At 41.1% G+C, this 18,575-nt stretch overlaps 1 protein-coding gene across 1 annotated transcript in view; it reads right to left on the reverse strand.

Moving 5' to 3' along the window:
* The window catches only part of CNST (consortin, connexin sorting protein), a gene marked incomplete in the record, with an annotated part of 278,963 nt that overhangs the window by 99,425 nt on the left and 160,963 nt on the right, over positions 1 to 18,575 (reverse strand).

The following is an 18,575-nucleotide window of genomic DNA, read 5'->3' on the forward strand; positions in this document are numbered from 1 at the left end:
GCATCCAGCTGCTTGAAGAGGCCAAAAAGAGGTACCCCTGGCACGCCCTCAACCTGTAATTAAAAAAGCATGGTCTTAGCTGTCTTCTAAAAAAAAATCTGGAAAGAACAGGTCTTCAGAGGGAAACCTGACCCTGCCTGTAGCAGAAAGAACCTAATGGAAGGACAGGGGCAAATTCCTCTTTGGAACATAACTCCTATGACAAACAAATAGGGTTATAGACAGACTCCAGCTCAAACAGAACATGCTGAACCAATCTCTATGAATTAGTTGACCCTGGAGCTGAAGACCTCTGTGGCCTGAAAGTTATTTCTTTAGGTGTTGGGACCAAGTGGTGTCAAATGGTAGGAGGAGGTTCTTGCTCCAAACCTGTTCAACTCTGTCTTGGCACAGATGGTGCCAAGAGAGGCTTGAGGCTCTGAACTTTCATCAGCTTTGACATGTGTGCAGTTCTGGTCACCACATCGCAAAAAAGATAGAGCAAAATTAGAAAAGGTACAGAGAAGGGCAACCAGAATGATAAAGGGGATGGAATGATTCTTACTCAACACATAATTAAACTCTTGAATTCATTGCCAAAGGATGTGGTGAAAATTATTATTAATGTAGCTGCATTTAAAAAGATGTGAACAAGCTCCTGGAGGAAAAGTCCGCAAACCACTATTAAGAAAGAGTTGCAGAAATCTACTGCTTATCTCTAGGGATAAGCAACATGAAATCTAACTACCCCTCGGGATCCTGCCAGGTACTTGTGATCTGGATTGGTCACTTTTGGAAACAGGATACTGAGCTTGATGGACCTTTGGTTTGACCCAGTATGTCAAGTCTTATATTCAAAGGAGAGGCAACAAGAGTCACTTGAAAAACCAAGTGGTATTGAAATCTCCAATACTGGAACTTTGACTTGCATGCCATATCTAGCTCTACCTTGATGAATACTGAAGGCAACATCAGGGTCAGCTTTGAAGTGGAGAGGACATCCTCCACAGCTCTTTTGAGGTCAGGGATGAACGCTTTGGATTGGACCCCTTGAGACTGAAGCTTCAGGCTCTGAGCTCATGAGGCAGAGTTGATCTCCAGACATAGATACTGTGTACAAGGTGGAGCCATGTGTCTCTATAATCTCAGAGCAGAACATGACACGTATCAATGGTTTAGAGCCATTGATCAATGTTTGGCAGTGTCCCACTCTGGCTCCAGATTCAAGCTCCCAGAGCCCTTGGTCTCAGCTCAGATAGGAAGAATGAAACGTATCTTGGCTTCTAAGCCAGGGGTGGCCTACTCCAGTCCTCGAGAGTCACAGACAGGCCTGGTTTTCAAGATATGCACAATGAATATGCATAAGATAGATTTGCATGCACTACCCCCATTGTATGCAGCTATATCTCATGCATATTAATTATAGGTATCTTGAAAATCTGGCTTGTTTGTGGCTCTTGAGGACTGGAGTTGGTTACCCCTGTTCTAGGCCTTTCTTCCTTTTGAGGAGCAAAAGAGATTGAGGCCTCTTCTATGCGGCCATAACCAATGGTGAATGTGACTCTGTGGTCTTCAAGTTGAGCCTTCAGTGCTAGCTTTGAGGGGCAGGGCTTCTGCTTCTCAGCAAGTTAGGTAAGAAGCCTAATCTTCTGGGCCTGAACTGTTCATCTTAATACAGATGCCACAACCTGAGGTGCCATGGCCTTGTCCCAAACACTTACAGGCCGATGCAGTATTCTGGGCATTAAGAAACTATGTGCTGAATTTCATTGCAGATTTTTAATGCCAGATTAACATTTTTTTTAAAACTCCCAATGCAGTAAGCTAATGATATGCAAATGCATCAAGACTTTAAATAAAGCACATGGAGTGTAAAATGTGTGTTCAACACAGGCTGAACACACATTTTAACTTGGGAATGAGAGTGGTGTGTCTGACAGGTCGATCAATGTCATTAGCTGTCGTTATCTGGCTAACTTTAGACCTGCTCAATAGCAGGTCTAATTTATCTGGCTAACTTAGCCAGATAAGTCAATATCACTTCTTATATGGCTAAGTTAGCCAGATAAGTAGCTCCCCCCAATTACGCTCCAGGCCTATCCAATACTTAGCCGGATAAGTAGTTACATGGCTAAGTGGTGGCCGCTGAATGTAGGCAGATATTCAAACACAGTCACTTAACCAGATCTGTTGGAACTTATCCGGCTAAGGGGAACTGAATAAATCTCACTAAGGGTTCAATATTTAGCCAGATAACTTACAAGTTGTCTAAGTGATGACTTTTCAATATTGCCCCCCTCCCCCCACTTATCTGGCTAAAGTTTAGTCGGATAACTCATTATCCAACTAAAATGTATCTGGTTTATGCAGGAGTGATCCGAGGTGCCGTTAAGTTAGCCAGCTAACTCTAGTTGTGTCATAGAGTAGTCCTAAAGATCAGGGGAGACTCAAGGCAATCTGCTGCCTGAGGCGAGGGAAGAAATGGTGCTCCCCTCCCTCTCGTTCCCTGAGGTGTGGCACAGGGCAAATTACTGAGATGGCAAGGAGGTGGTGTCCCCCTTGGAGTCTAGCCCTCTCAAAGATTTGAAATGCTGGGGAAGTGGGCAAGCAGGGGTCAGAGTTCCCAGAGATGTGGCAGATAAGAGTGTCAGTGATATTTCTAAGAAGCTAGCAATCCTGCCACACTATCTGCTTCCCCATCCTTCCCGAGTATTTGCACCCTGGGGAAGTGAAAGATGAATGAATGTGAAAGGTTTATGCATGGCACACTCTTTCAGGGCCAGTGCAAGGGTATTAGGTGCTTGGCGAACCTTATACCCTTACACGTCCCCATTCCTCCAGCTCTCATCACACACACAACTAAATTTATGCATGAATAACAGATTTACATAAAAAGAACATAAGAAATTGCCATGCTGGGTCAGACCAAGGGTCCATCAAGCCCAGCATCCTGTTTCCAACAGAGGCCAAAACCAGGCCACAAGAACCTGGCAATTACCCAAACACTAAGAAGATCCCATGCTACTGATGCAATTAATAGCAGTGGCTATTCCCTAAGTAAAATTGATTAATAGCCATTAATGGACTTCTCCTCCAAGAACTTATCCAAACCTTTTTTGAACCCAGCTACACTAACTGCACTAACCACATCCTCTGGCAACAAATTCCAGAGCTTTATTGTGCGCTGAGTGAAAAAGAATTTTCTCCGATTAGTCTTAAATGTGCTACTTGCTAACTTCATGGAATGCCCCCTAGTCCTTCTATTATTCGAAAGTGAAAATAACCGAGTCACATTTACTCGTTCAAGACCTCTCATGATCTTAAAGACCTCTATCATATCCCCCCTCAGCCGTCTCTTCTCCAAGCTGAACAGCCCTAATCTCTTCAGCCTATCCTCATAGGGAAGCTGTTCCATCCCCTTTATCATTTTGGTTGCCCTTCTCTGCACCTTCTCCATCGCAACTATATCTTTTTTGAGATGTGGCGACCAGAATTGTACACAGTATTCAAGGTGTGGTCTCACTATGGAGCGATATAGATGCATTATGACATTTTCCGTTTTATTAACCATTCCCTTCCTAATAATTCCTAACATTCTGTTTGCTTTTTTGACTGCTGCAGCACACTGAGCCGACGCTTTTAAAGTATTATCCACTATGATGCCTAGATCTTTTTCCTGGGTGGTAGCTCCTAATATGGAACCTAACATCGTGTAACTACAGCAACGGTTATTTTTCCCTATATGCAACACCTTGCACTTGTCCACATTAAATTTCATCTGCCATTTGGATGCCCAATCTTCAAGTCTTGCAAGGTCCTCCTGCAATGTATCACAGTCTGCTTGTGATTTAACTACATTCAAAGTACAGTCTTCTGATGTAAAAATATCACTTAACAACAATATTTACATGCAATGCTGTGATGTCAGTGAGAAAACCCTGCAAAAAAGACACTTGGAGCCCATATGGTATTAGGTGTATTGTACAGTGTGTTGGGTTTGAGCTTAGCCCTCAAAAATACATGAATAAACTGAACTACAATTACAATATAGTAAACCTCCGATATCAAAACTGCACTAACTGTCAAACAGTAAAAATCCTACCCATGAAAGTACAACATTGCAAATATTACACCACGCTCTAAAATACCAATACATCCTCTATTAAGAAAATAGAACAAGATAGGCTTTTATAGATCCCTACACAGAAACTATACAATAGCAAAATACCTTACTTCTATTACACACCAGAACACAGATAGGCCATCACCAAATTCAGCATCAAGTGACAATAAAGTACAAACAGAAATGTGCAGACAAAAACTGAACTGGAAATCGGTAAAAACCAGACTCTGTATGCAGTGCAACAATGAAAAACAGAAACATCATCACTACTCATAAAATAATAAAATCAGGAAATATAAAACAGTCATAATAGTAAATCCATACTAATAAAAAAAATTATTTCAAGACAGCTGATGAATAGAATAACATTCTAAAATTAAATTCATATAAACATTTCCAAATTTCCCAAAAAACAAAATAATATGTAAAAATAGCAGATACATCAAATAACATCCAATAATAACTGAAAGTAAAAGGGATAAAAAAAAATCCAGCTTTCCATACCTGGGAACTTTTGATTTCCAGTCACTCTGAAATTGTCCTGGTTTAGTGGGGGAATGGGGAGCTACCCACAGACCTTGTCCACTCTCTCTCATATACACACACTGTCTAACACACATGCTCATTCTCACATACACACATGCTCGCTCACACTCATATGCTCACTCTCACAAACACACACATGCTCTCACATGCACGCTCACTCACATACACAAGCTTACCCACACTCATGCTCACATTCTCACATGCTCTCATGCATGCTCACACTCACAAGTTCTCTCACACACACATGCTCACATATATGCATATTCACTCCCATGTTCCCTCTGCCTCCCCTTTCTTCTCACTCAATCCCCTTTGCCTTCCTTCTCTTCCTTCTCCCCCTTCTCACTTACCCCCTTTACCTTCTGTCTTCTCTTTTACTTAAACACTCCCCTCCCTTGCCATCTCCTCTCATTCACACCCCTATTTTCCCTTCCCTTGCACTCTACCTACCGGGTCTCTTTTTTTCTCGTCATACTCCAGCGCCTGCCAGGGGTTGTCTTTCTGCATGCGGGCTGTGGGATCTCCACTGACTCCTCATAATTTCAGCTGCTTCCGCTGTTTTCTTCTTCCCATAGGGCCTAGGATACCCTCCTCCCCTCTGCGGGTACGTCATAAATCTGCACCTCTGCTGCCTCTGCGTTCATGCTCGCAGGGCCAGAAGCCCTGCGTGCACATTATAAATTTGTGCCGTTGTTGCCTCTACTGCTGCTTTCTTCCTGCTCATGAGGCTGGGAGCCCCATAAGCACATCAAATTTTCGCTAACGCCATAAACACACTAGCTAGAAAAATGCCCGCAGGGAAAAAAACATACCATTGGGGCTGAGGAGCCCCACAAATATGTCACAAACATGCGCTGCTGGTGTGTTTTCTGCTGTGGGCATTTTCTAGCTGGATAAAGGACGAGGTGGCTGCGGAACAGTTGTTTTGAGGAGGCACTTTTAGCTGCCTCAAAATTTTGCAGCCTGAGGCAGCCGCCTCACCCTACCTAGTGATATAACCGCCCGAGCTAAAGATAGCCAGATAAACTTAACCGGCTATCTTGATAGCTGTCTATATTTAATAATATGGCTGTATCATTGAATATTCCTCCAAAGTTAGCCAGATAAGTTTATCCAGTTAACTATGCAATCCAGCCAGTGACTGAATATTTCCCTCCTAAGTTTCTTTTATGCTCTGTTTTATCTATGTATTATTTTAGGATGCTTAAAATGCCTGATAAAATGTTTGAGCAGCCTGGGTGGTTAACAATGAAAATAAGGGAAACTTAATTGCTTGAATTTATAGCACAAACCTTTAAAATGCTTTTAAATATTCTGAGTAGTCAGTAGCCAATTCAGCCACCTGTGGGAAGCGCTATTACGTCATAAAAAGCCTCTTATGGCTTGCTGCAAATTCCCAAAGAAATATGCTACTTTATACTGATTGCAGTGCATCCTTCAGTTTACTGAATTCATATCTAATCTAAGAAATAATAAAAAGATGGTAAAGGTGATGATGACGCTTGGCCTTCACACTACTTAAATCTTCCAGTGACAACCTGATCTTAAGTTCTTTCTGCCTGTGTCATCACTGGAACATCCTATGGAATCACAGACTCATTCATGGCTAGCTCAAAGTTCATCTGCTATAATTAAAGGATAATATAAATGGAAGATATTGATCACCAGCTGGAACATTACATGTCCAGGCAATAGAAAGATGTTTACTGACAAAGGAGATCATCCTGCTATCCTTATCTTTAGCAGCATGAGATCAGCTGGCACTCTGATACCAGTTTGCTCTGTCACTGCTGCAAAACAATGACCAGGGTTCTTTGTACCATTATTTTTCTTTACTTACATAAATCAGTACTATTGCTTTTAATGCAAAAAACAATGCTTTGTACCATCATTGAAATGCTGCATTCTGACTGGCTCAGAAGACAACAGCTATCATTTTTGCTAACATATATTACAACCAAACGCCTACTGAAGTTCTCTGTTCTGAATGAAGTTCTATGGTTGCTTAAATTTACATTTAAAAAGCCACTGGTTTGTAGACATAGCTGAAGTCAAAGCTGTTCTTTTATGAGCTATCTGCTTTCTGATTGGATCAGATTGTGCTTTTATGAGTAATCAGTATTCTAGGCAGGTCCGATGGCTCAGAGGAAATGCTGCTATGTGGAAGACCTGGGTTGAGCAGTCCTGAAGCATAATGCAGTCCCATGAAGCAATGACAACTTGAGGCAGCCATGTTGAGAAGGACTGTGGAAGTCTCAGAAGCAGCAAGCCAGTATCCCTCTGCAGCTTTGTGACAGGCATGAAGGCATAGTGTATGTACAAAAAACAAGGTAAGAGGTCCCAACATCTACAAACCAGTAAATTTTACATCAAATCTCTCTGCGAAACTGCTATTAAAAATATTGAAGAGAACGAACATTAGCACTGAGCCCTAAGATACCCCTTTGATCACTTTATCTTCAACAGAATGGACGCCACTGACCACCCCCTGATAGTTTTTCACCCAATTTACAACTTTGTGTCTTAGTCCCATATTGTTTGGATTGTTTACCAATCTTCCAATGAGGAACAGTGTCAAAAATCTTACCTAAGCCCAGATGGCAACATCTACTGCAATTCCCTGATCCACCTTGTTGTTTCAACAAAGAACTCACTTATGACAAACAGGCAGACTGGATGGGTCCATTAGTCTTTTTTGGCTATTCCTGTCCACACTGCAAAGGAAATATCACAGTTGCCAGGCAGAGAAACTTGATCACGTGTAGGACATCATTCCTTATCCTTGATAGATGAACATATAAATCTCTATACTTAATTCAACACCTATTCCCATTCATGTAAATATCTAAATAGCTAACAAAACTAGTAAAATTGTTGCCCAAGATTCTGACCTACAAGGTCTCCATGGACTTGCGGGATGGTACTCAACCAGCATCAACCTTCCAGCACTGACCCAGTTGGTATTTGGGGAATTACAGCTTGTTGCTACCATCCTAGCTACTCCATGGCTCGCAGTTCCACTAGTTCCTATTTCTTTTATTTGTCTCTTGTTTTCTCCTTATCACCTTATTGGAAAGTACTCAGCCAGAATCAACCTGCCAGCACAAATCTAGCTGGTTTCTGGAGAGCTGTAAACTGCTGGTACCAACCCAGCTACCCCAAACCTATTTTATCACTAGGTTGTGCTTTTTTTTTTTTATTATTCAGTCCTTAGAGGATCTCCCCTTAGTGAAACTATGTTGGCCGGGGTCTGTAATCTACTTGTTTCAAGGCATTGCACTTCGTTGGTATTGTTTCCATAGCTATTTCACTACAGAATTTAGACTGATGGGTCTGCAGTTGCTTGTCTCCTACTTGTTCCCACTTTTTTGAAGTGGGACTATATCTGTTCTCTGCCATTCTCTGGGAACCTTCCATCTTCAAAAACAAGTTGAAGAGAGCTGTGAGAGTTGCAGTCAACTTTCTTGAGCTCTTTCTGTATCTTAGGGTGTCCTATACCTCCAAGGTTAGCTTTCATAAACTACAAGAGATCACAGAAAGAGGAAGACAGGCAATAATACGAGAAAAAGCTAAGAGAAGCTGAGAAAGTAGTCAGGAGAGAGAAAGTTCAAATGGGAAAAAAACCCCAGCTAATACAGTAAAAGGAGGGTACAGGACAAACTGAAAAGTGGGATTTTAAAACTCAAAGGTGAAGGGAGAAGATGTAGAGGCTGATGAGGCATAGGTGGAATTGCTTAACAAATATTTTGGTTCCGTGTTTAATGAGGAAGGGCTTAGAATAGGACCACAGAATGGAAATGGAGTAAATCTCAGTTTTCAGAAGACTGAATTCATGAGGAGCTATCAAAACTAAAAGTAGATAAACAATGAGATCAGATGGAATACATCTAAGGGTATTAAGGAAACTTAGGGGAGTTCTGGCAGCTCCACTGGCTGTTTTTTTCAATGTCCTTGTAGAGTTAGGTGTGATTCCAAAGGGCTGGAAACAGGTGGATATGGTTTCTCTTAACAAAATTGGAAGGAGGGGTGTGAGAACTACAAATTGGTTAGCCTGACAATGGCAGTGAATAAATTAATGGAACTGTGGCTAAAACAAAGGATGGTGCACTTTCTGCAACCCTGTGGACTACAGGATCCATGGCAGCATGATTTTACCAGAGTTATGTTATATTTGTCTAATCAATTTCTTTGATAGGGTGACTACAGAGTTAGATCAGGAGAGAGGGCTAGATGTTGCGTATTTGAATTTTAGTAAGGCCTTTGACAGAGTTCTACATAGGTGACTGATAACCAAACTGAGAGCCCTTGGTATGGGCCCTAACATGAGTGACTGGGTTAGAAACTAAGTGGGAGGCGACAAAGAGTAGTGATAAATGGAGTTCTCTCCAAGGAATGGGAGATATCAGTGGTGTACTGTAGGGAGCCATCCTTGGTTTGGTGTTCTGTTAGTGATATTGCAGAAGGGCTATTGGAAAAGATTTGCCTTTTTCCAGATGGTACCAAAATCTGCAAAAGGGTAGATACCCTGGAAGGTGGGAATTGAGAAATCTAGTGAAGCTTGAGGAAGGGTTGAGTCTGGCAGCAAAGACTTAAATGTAAAAATTCAGGGTCACACATTTGTGATGCAAAAATCTAAGAGAGAAGTACAGTATACGGGACAAAGTTCTTCTGTGCACAAAACAAGAGCTTGATCTGGGGGTGATCATATCTGATGATTTTAAAGTGGTCAAACAGGCAGACAAGTTGATGGAAAAAGCCAGAAGAATGCATGGATGCACAGGAGAGGAATATCCAGCAGGAAAAAGGAGGTGATATTGCTTTTGTATAAATCTTTGGTGAGACCAAATAAAGTCTCATTTACAATTCTGGAGACTACACCTTCAAAAAGATATACATTGAAGAGAGTCAGTCCAGAGCACTATTATAAAATGGTCCACAGCCTTCATCATAAAGCATAGGGGGACAGACTTAAAGATCTAAACATGTATACCCTGGAGAAAAGGAGGGAATGGAGAGATATGATGGAGACATTTAAATACTTCCAAAGAATAAATGTACTAGAGATGGGTCTACAGGATGAGAGGAAAAGGGGCAATGGGATGAGAGGAAAAGGGGGTAGGTGTCAGGAGTAATCCAAGGACAAATTTCAGAGGTGATCAACTCCAGTCCTCAAGAGCCACAAATAGGCCAGGGAGTGATAGGTTCTTGGTTCGTGTCCTTTTTTTTTTAGCTGTGTTTAGCTCTTGGTTCTACTTAGCATCTTGAAGTTTACCAGTTGTTAGCAAGCAACAGTGATAATTCTTCCTTCTCGGATTTGCCCCAAAGTCATAAGAAGTCCACTATGTTATGCTGTTCGCAATTCACACAGTAGCAAGTGTCCCCTTTATCTCTCCCTACTCACAGGGTACCTCTTTACGGCTGGCATACCTCAGTAAATCTGTCATTTAGACATGTACATAGCATGTCTGGAAACGTTCCTCTGCATTGTCCACAGAGCAGTACAGGCCAATGTCCATTTTTACTGACATCAAAGAATCCATCTTAGCTGGTTCTCCTGTTTAGCAAGAACCTGGGTCTCCCCTACAGGTCAAAGCATTTGTGCTACTATGGAATTCTCTTCGCCTAAATAAAACCTTAACAAGTCAATCAACTCTTTGGGACTTATTAAAAACTTTTTAAAAAAAAGCAATAATGAATCAACTGGAAAGGTATCTAAACATGCATATGCCATATTCACTTTTTATTTTCAATCTGTTAAAATCAACAAATAGTAATTATGCATTAAAAATTGCAGAAGAATGTCATGTTTAATGATCTTTCCTATGAAAATTCTTCAGTGAGTGTTTACCTTTCAATTACTTGATTTATAAGGCACAGTCATATAGAGGCCCACTCTGTTTAATAGACCATAGGTATAATCATATTCTCATTTTTGTATGTATCATTTTCCATACATATGTATATATATCTATATATATAATGGAGACGTGAATCGATTTTTGTGTTCATGTCGTTCTTCGTTTTTCGGCCGCCACAGGAAATGGCGTTTTTTTGCGGTTCGGGTTCGTGAAAAATCATTTTTTGAGTTAGTGCGCCCTAACTCCCCATTAGTGCACACCAACAAAAACAGATTTTGTAATTTTTTGTTACATTTTGTTAGCGCGCACTAATCCAAAAAATTTTCGTGGAAAATCCCGATCGTTTTTCGGGCTCCCCAAAACATGCCAAATTGGACAGTTTCGTTGAAATTTTCCAATTCGGAAAAAACAAATGCATATTTTTTTTTATTTTTTTATTTTTTTATTTTTATTTATTTACTTTTATATACCGGTGTTCGATTTTACATATCACATCGGTTTACATTTAAACAAAATTTGCAGGAACTTATGCGTTACCTTTGTCAAATACATTAAACATTTAAATATGGGGATTGTTAACAAGGGATATAAAAGAACAAGGGGAATGGCTAACACTACAGGATGCACGAAGGGATGCACAAAGGGGAGTGCCCCTTCAGCGCGCGACGCCTGGTGTTCTGGCGCCGTTTAACGTCCGTCACAGTCCTCAGTGACATCAGAGGATATAGAAGACATCTCTAATATATATATAGATCTATATATATAGATCTATATATATAGATCTATATATATCAAAAATAAGTGTACGTATCAACTTCATAAGCCAAATTACTTCCCTAAGTTAGAAAGTTCTCAAATGTGGCCATTTTTACATTTTTGTAACAGATCTTATACAGCCATAGGATGTGCTAAAACTGAGCTAAAACATTTTGGGGCAAGACCTTGGATGGCTTTAAATACCAACAGTCGTAAGTGAAATTTTACTCTCCAGGTAACTGGTAGCAGTGCAGCTTCTGCAGTTTAGGATAGATATGCTCATGCATCTGTGCTCCAATAACAATCCGTGCTGCCACATTCTGCATAATCTGTACAGCACGAAGTGTAGAGTGGAAGTCCAACATATAATGCATTACAGTAATGTAATACACTACAGTATGTAACACTGTTCTTAGGTCAGGTTCAGACAAAAAGGATTTTACTTGCTGAAGCATCCACAATTTTAGAAAAGCATTTTTCCAACATTCCAAACTTGTGGAAGTAGGGATAAAGAATAATCTGCAATAAAACCCAAGTTACAAACTTGCTCGGAAATAGCAATCTGCATATCATTTATTAACAAAAAAGTGTGAATATTAAGCAAGAGAATCTGGCTAGATATAAAATTTTTATTTTATTCGTATTCAAAATAAGCCTGTTCCTGAACATCCAGTTCTTAAAACCCTTAAACAATCTGAAATCGTTGTGAGCATGTCAGCCAAAGAATCTTGAATCGGAAGAAAAAACTGGATGCCGTCAGCATACAGGTGATAACCAACATCCAGATTTGCAAGCACTTCGCAAAAAAGGAAAATGTAAATATTAAAAAGCGTTACCAATAGGGCAGAGCCTTGGGGAACACCAGTAGTCAAAGGGAATAAAGATTTAGACCCAGAAATATCAACTCTTTGAAAACATGCTGATAAATCACGTTAAAAATAATAGAAGACTAATCTATCCATCTCAAGTGTTGCACCAAAATCATGATCAAAAGTAGTAAAAGTGGAAGATAAGTCCAACATCACTAGGAAGAAAGATCACCCTATCAAAACTTCAATGATATACATCAAAGATGGAAAAAGGAAGTCTTTACTGTGAGCAATTCTGAAGCCAAATTGGTCAACATCCAACAGTCGCTATACATGTTTTTACTTGCATAAAAAAAAATAAGAAAACATTTTTTCACTTACAATACATAAGTCTGGTAGATGATTATAAGACGGTGCAGTTGCCAAATGCAAATTGGCTGCCTTACACTCAAGTATGATATCAGCGCGATGTAGCACAATCTATTTAGATCCCATTTTTGTTCACATTTGATGGGTTATTTGGCTTCATGGTCTTTATAGTCAAAGTCCAATAATGTCTCCCTTCAATGAATGATAAAAGTTATTTCAAAATATTTTCCAAAACTTAGGCCAAAAATGGAAGATTCAAAATTGGACGATAATTTCCCATATTAGTAGGACTGAGAATTGAGGTGGTTTTTAACTTTCTAGGAACGTAACCTTCAATTAAATAAAAATTCACAAATAAAGTGATAAACCAAGCTGTCTTCCCTCAAGATATTCATAGAGGTGTTAAAACAATCACTCAAGGGATGGTAAGTGTTATTTCTTTTCTTGATTGTCTGTATGATTTCAGTAGTGGATACCTGTAATGTTTTGCTTGGTTGCGGTCCCTGCGCTTTAAGTAATAAAAGTGAAACTTTGGGACTTTTTGTTAATGAAAGCTCTTTGGAGTGAAGCAAAAGGAAAAAATAAGCCATGAAGGAGAATGCCAAGTGAAACTACATCACCCAGAAGCCTTAGCGGTTAGCTCCTGAAAGTGCTGGCAGCAGGGACGGAAGTGGGTGGAGCGTTCCCTGCTTTTAAGCAATAGGCTAGCCTCTGTATAAAGACAGGGGACTGGCAGAACTCAGGGGGAGACAATCAGGCTGGAGACCAGGAAGCAGCTGAGGAATCTTCAGCATGGAAGAAGCTACTGATGATGACGAAGAGCCAGAAAGGGACCAAGGACAACTCTGTTCTAAAAGACAAGCTTAAGAGTTAATTTTTCTTTAAACTGTATTACAAGGAAGCCATGATAATTTACTAGTGTGTAATTCAGAAAAAAGGATTGTCTACTTTAATCTGAAGTATCAAGAAAGGAAGATTAAAGGCTATAATTTTGGTAAGTTTTTTTGTTGAAACCCTGGCTTAAAGAAAGGACTGCATCCTGAACATTGCTTATGCTGCACTTCATACTCACCTACAGGCCAATTAAGTGAGAGAGAGAAAGCAGAAAACTGCAGGAAAGCCAGAATAGTTTGTGTAAACCCTGGCTTAAGAGACTGTGTCTTGAATGATGCTTCTGCCATGCTACATACTCACCTGTCAAGACAATTAAGGATAAGCCTTACACAAGTGGCACAGTACTCCAAAAAGCAGGGCCGGCACATCCTATTAGGCGAACTAGATGGCCACCTTGGGCACCGACCATTAGGGGACGCCGAAGAGCAGCCATGTGGGGCCGCGAGCGGAGCCTTTCCCGTTCGTGGCAAAGAGGAGCAGAGATTCGGTGGGCAGTGAGCAGAGCCCATCCTGCTCGCGGCCCAGAGAAGCACATATTCGGCGGATGCGAATGAAGTAGGAGGCGGGGCAGAGACTGGGGGGGGGGGGGGGGGGGGGAGTGGGCGCAAGGCAGAAGGTTCGCCTAGGGCGCCTAATAACCTTGCACTGGCCCTGGCCCTAAGCCACAGCCCAGGATCTCCACAATACCATCTTAAATTGATCCACGTTCCCACAGGGGTCAAAAACTAAATCAGAGGTAGGCGCCACATTTAAAGTAAACTATACTATAAGCTCATGAATCTTATCAAAGAAACACTGGCCAAAAGCTTCAACATTGCAGGATGCATTTACCTACCCCTTAGCTTCTACAGATGTCAGAGACTTCACAATGGAGCTGATGTAAAAAGCCGTGCTGAGTCTACCATGGGTTTTTACTCATGTTTTAGCATTACTTTTTCAGTGCTAACCTTACTCAGGTATGTAATATGGGTTTTAGCGCTGAAAAAAAAAGAAACCTGTGGTATTGCTTAGTGTGAGTGCATGCAAACCCCATATAAAAGAAGGCATTTGCTGTTTTCCAGCAATGCAGGGAGCTGCATTAAAGGGCAGATAGCTTAAAGAACATTTTCTTAATGCTGGAAATTTAAGACCTGGGTCAGAGTAGGGGTAAAACGTAACTCACATTTCTGGTGGCCATGTTATACTAATGCAGTACCCATTGTGGTAGTGTCTAGCAGCTTCTATCACACTGGACACAGCAGCAGAATAACCTTAGTCACCAGAAATGTGGGTTTATGCCACCTTGGACCAAGGAGTTTAATTTCCAGTAAACTCTCAGGGCAGACACCTACAGCTGAACAGTACACTTTGGCACATTGTTTAATTGTAGATGCCCATCCCAGGGAGCTTACACTCTATTTGGCTACCTATGTGCTCACTCCAGAAAGCACATTTTGGTATCTAGGCCATTTTGGCAAGGAATTGCAAGTAAGCTCAAAGTATAAGCTCTCAGGAATGGGCACCAACAGTTAGCTTAACACAAAAGCATAAAATTCTCTGAGGAAGGGAAACCTGCAAATGAACAGGATGTCAAAGTTGGATGCACAGTGCCAAAATGTATACTGTTGAGCTAAAAGCGCCTACCCCAGAGAGCTTATGCTTTGATTTTACGTGCCATTCCTTGCCAAAATGGCATTGACTGTGTGATTGGTGCTGTGCATTCCAACTTCTCTCCTTCAAGTCCATTTTGACATGGAATGGCAAGTAAAACAAAAGAATAAGCTCTCTAGGGAAGGCAGCTACATAAGGAAAGGATAAGCTATCTGGAATGGGTAACTACAACCATTAGGGATGCACAGCACCAAAGTGCATATTTCTGCTGAAGGTAGCTTCCCTAGATAGCTTACCCTTTGATTTCATTTGGCATGCCTTGCCCAAATGGCCTGGCATGCAAGATTCTGCTCAAGTTGGGATGCTCAGTGGCAATCTTGATCACACTCCTGCCAAATTCAAGCACCTACCTCCTTACTCCTGTTTTAAAGCATTTTAAACCATTTTTCTGCATTGGTGTGGATTTTTCAGGTGACCTCACATTTTAGTACATTTTTTTCATTGAGCGTGCTTTTTATTATTCCTGCTCCATTTGCATCCCATAAGCTTACTGCATCCCCTGGGGACCCCTGTTTTTAACAGGCACATTAAATAAAACATACGCTAAAATTTCACTACAGTTTTAGCACGGGTTTCATTCCATCAGCCCCGATATGAAAGTTCTTGTGCACTATTTGGAGCAGCCTGTACACACTTTGAAAAACAGCATCTCTTCAAGACATCTAAATCCTTTCAACAAATCCATGTACAACAGCGAGTCTTAAGGTAATTTCAATTTGCACCACTGATTATTCAGCAGGATGCAGCTACTGTTTCTCTGCTAAAAGATCACTATCAAACCATGGAGCTTTGTATTGCCTTTTGATTGTCACTTCCTTGAGTGGGGAAATCAAACAACATATCAATTAACCTAGGGATCCATATCTTGCAAAGAGCCTCAAATTCAAAATAATTTTGCATTTGACCCTGACTGGAAGTTTTAAAGGGTTATCAATGGTCAGACAACAGTTTTCCATTTAATCAGATAATAGTCTGACCATGGAACCTCTGCACGTGTCACGTTATAGTTACCAAGACAGAGTGACTCATTTCTCATAAACAAAAGATCAGGGGTGTGACCATACTTATGTGTGGCTTGCTGAATAATTTGTGACCATCCTAAAACAAACCTAGACCTTAAGATAGTTTCACAACTATCCAACAGTGGACTCACATTGACATGTACATTAAAATTTCCTAAAACTATAAGAGTCTTCATAATCAGTATTAAAAGATAATATTACATCAATCAAGGTGGACAGATATGCTTTCAGAAAAGTGGGAGAGCTGTAAATTAGACAAAACCACCCCACTCCTCCCAGAGATTGTGAAAACCTCAAAATTAGCAACAGAATGGAGACATGTTGCGGGAGGTTTTTCCAATATACGAAGACGACTCCTCTTTTCATTTGCAGCCTAGGTTGAGGAAAAAACCCTGATGCTGTGCAACAGGGGTGCGCAAACGGGGAGGGGGAGTGCATTCCCCCCCCCCCCCCGGAGGGGTGTGAACGAGCTTCCAGGGGGCCGCCAGCAATGAAAAACAGTTGCAAAACTGAGCCGGAAGGATCTGGTAAGGAGAGACGCACAGTAGCCAATCAGCAGTACTGGCATCACACCAATCAGCTGCCTGCCGTTTTTTTGGCGGCTGGCATAGTCGCAGAAGAGAGAGAACTGTTTTTTATACTGCAGCTAGGAGCATTTCCAACTCTTTCCAGACAGCCTCCCTCACTTACTGAACCTCCTTTGCTTCCTCGAAGGGTCCTCGGGCCATGTTTCCATCCCCTCCCTCAAGTTGGGCCTCAATCCTAGGCTCCGGTTCCTCTTCTGCTCGGTGGCTCCTGACTGGAGTTCTGGCATGCTGTTGCCGCTTCACTATCACGCTAGTCAGTCACCCCATGCTAGCTGTTCTGGAAGATCAGAAGCCTCCACCAAAGCTCTCTGCTCATTTCTGGTTTGGTTTTTTTTTTTGCTTTTCCTGCTGTTCCAAGGCCCTATTCTCTTTTTTTTTTTTTTTTATCCCTGCCTCGCCACCCGACGGGAGAACCTACCGATCCACCTCCTAAGGTATACCATCCTCCCGTCGGCCCAAGGGTTTACAAGCCTCAGCATAACAACCTGTTTGGCCCTCCCCCCCCCCCCCCCAAGAAGACCACCTCCTGCTTTTTGCTCAGAAAATTTACCTCTAGATTGCATAGATTTAGCTACATCAGGAAACATTGCTACCCTATGACCTAGAAACATAATCTGCTTAGCATGAAAAAAACATTCTTAAAGTCCAAATCGTATCAAGTTCAAAAGCAAAAACTACCAACAATGTGGCCCTGGAAGTAACCTTCAATTGAGAATCCTGAAGAAAATCAGTGTCCGACATTTTAATGTTCATTATGATCCGCTTTGGGATGAAGCAGAATATTAAGTATGACAAAGTAAAATAAAGTGATAAGCGCCACCTGCACCGAGGTGAAGCCTAGCAGAGTTAATCTTGAGACTGGACTCAAAAATGTGAAAAATACTGAAACAGTTTTTGTGTGGAACAGGAACAAAGTTCTAAGGCCTTTCCCTAATATCGGACTCTAAGCCTGCCCCACTAGAAGCCATAAGATTTCATAGTGCAAGCTTTCCTAGAGGCATCAGGCCAATCCAGGGAATCAAACACCACCTTCTCACCATCCACACTGTAGGGTCTAGGGACCTGATTTGGGGGAAGAAGCCGTCTGAGACTAGCTTGTCTTTCAGCCCCCTCCTCAAACAAAACTGAGGAACCTTCTTGTTCAGAAGAGAGGCAAACTCAACCACATTGCTGGCAATAGAAAGGACTAAGTCAGGTATGTAAGTTGCCGGATGTCAGCCCTCGGTGTGTTGCTTATAGGTGTTTATTTACTAGGATTAGTTTAATGTTCTTATTGGGTGGGTATTATTAATTGAACAATTGCTCAGCAATTGTGTTAATAAATGAAGACAAACATATGCACAATATAAACTGCAAGGTCAAGCAACAGCAAGACCAGAAAGTAGTGCACAGTTTAAAGAATTTTAGCGGCTGACGTGGTGCATCATTATCTTATAAATTTGTATTAGTATCCTGCTATGTACTTGATGGGAAAATCTTGTTTTTTCCTTGGCAGCCTTGCAAAATCTACCCAGTAATGCACCATGGTCAGCTCCGAAGTTATATCTGGTTACGTGCCACATAGTCAAGCAAAGCCCTAGATTTTTTATTTTTTTATTTTACACACTGGCTTTAGGGACAAGATCAATCAGTGTTGTATTTTCACTTCTAAAATTCAAATACAGCTATAAGAAAGGCTTGCATCCCTCTGAGTCAGCGCTCTTCTGGTTGTCTACAGTAGCATTAAGTCTGCAGAGCTGCTATAACAAAGTCATACTCATTAACACCTATTAACTACTTTATCTTTGATTTTTTTTTTTTTGTTGGTCTCTTACATAAATGGGTCTTAAATGTTGATGCAAAAATATTCTTGTTAGCTGTAAATAAAGATACAAAGATGTTTACTTTCACTTTCTGACAAATGGTACACGTCTCCTAGAGATTATTTTTGGGAGAGCTTTGCTATACCTTTTGGCTGTAGTTTTGGTTTTCTGTTTCTTTTC

Source organism: Rhinatrema bivittatum, chromosome 3, assembly GCF_901001135.1.
Source record: "Rhinatrema bivittatum chromosome 3, aRhiBiv1.1, whole genome shotgun sequence".
NCBI classification, from domain to species: Eukaryota; Metazoa; Chordata; class Amphibia; order Gymnophiona; family Rhinatrematidae; genus Rhinatrema; species Rhinatrema bivittatum.